This window comes from Fragaria vesca, linkage group LG6 (genome assembly GCF_000184155.1).
Source record: "Fragaria vesca subsp. vesca linkage group LG6, FraVesHawaii_1.0, whole genome shotgun sequence".
Classification (NCBI taxonomy): Eukaryota; Viridiplantae; Streptophyta; class Magnoliopsida; order Rosales; family Rosaceae; genus Fragaria; species Fragaria vesca.
The window spans coordinates 17,401,901-17,403,061 of NC_020496.1; positions in this window are offsets into that span (position 1 = coordinate 17,401,901).

Sequence of the window (1,161 nt, forward strand, 5' to 3'; positions counted from 1 at the left end):
ATGACAGCCAGACGTGCGAGCCTTCTGGAGACGGCGCAGAGGCAGCCGGAGGTGCCCCTTTCATCGAGGCAGGCGGCCGTCCCTCGTTCCTCGAGGCAGCTGTGGCCTCAGACCCAGACGGAGGTGTCTGCACCCCGTATGCCTGAGATACACCGGGCGCCCACTCCGGGTCCTACTTCTTCGGATAGTGGGTCATCTGCGGTACAGATGCCGCCGCCTCATCTGTTCCTTCCGCGGATGATACCGGCCTTACCTGTAGTCGATGGCTCAGGGACGCTGATTTATCCACTGCCCCCGCCAGTGGCTCCATCAGCGGTGTACCGGTTCGTGCCTTTTGATACGCCTCTTATTTCCGCAAGGGTATCATCATCGGCGACAGAGACGGAATCTGTCACGAGCGCCTCAGGTAATCAGTGATGCATGATTACTTTTCTTATAATTAATAATAAAGGGTCTCCGATTTTAATAATCAATTTGGTTTATCATGTGATAGGCACCGTCGGAGCGAAGCCGACAAAGAAGAAGAGAGGCCCCGTCACAGGGAAGGCTCTCGAGAAGATCGTGGGTACCGTGGGGAGGATCGTCATCAATACTAACGGGGATGGCCACATAGTATCGGGCGGGAAGTCGAGGACGTACTCCGGCCGCGTGGGAGCGGTCATTAGGGATAGAGTCCCTATGTTGTGGTCAGACTGGGGCGAGGTCCCGCAGGAGGTTAAGGACATGGTCCACAACGCGATGTCGGTGAGTTTACAAAATAATATTATGTATTACATTGTTGATTTCTCGAAAAACTAAACCAATAAACGGTTAAATGCAGGTGTGGTTTGAGGTTCCCGAGCATCTGAAGGACAGCTGGGCCGACGTTGTGCATGGGGGAAGTACGTTGGGAAGTTAATGAAAAAACAAATTGTATGTGATATTAATAATATTTCTAATATTTTTGTTGTATCTGTAGGTACAAGGAGTGGAAGAACGAGTTGCGGACCCACTGGACTACGCACGGGAACGCACGTTCTGGTACCCCTGCTGAGTTCCAGTACATGGAGTACGAGTGGCGTTGGCTTCTGACATCAGATTCAACAACCCTCGTAAACAGGTATTAAAAAATTAATTAGTTAATTTTCATTAAGTACGTCCGTTTTAAATATTTACTAATAA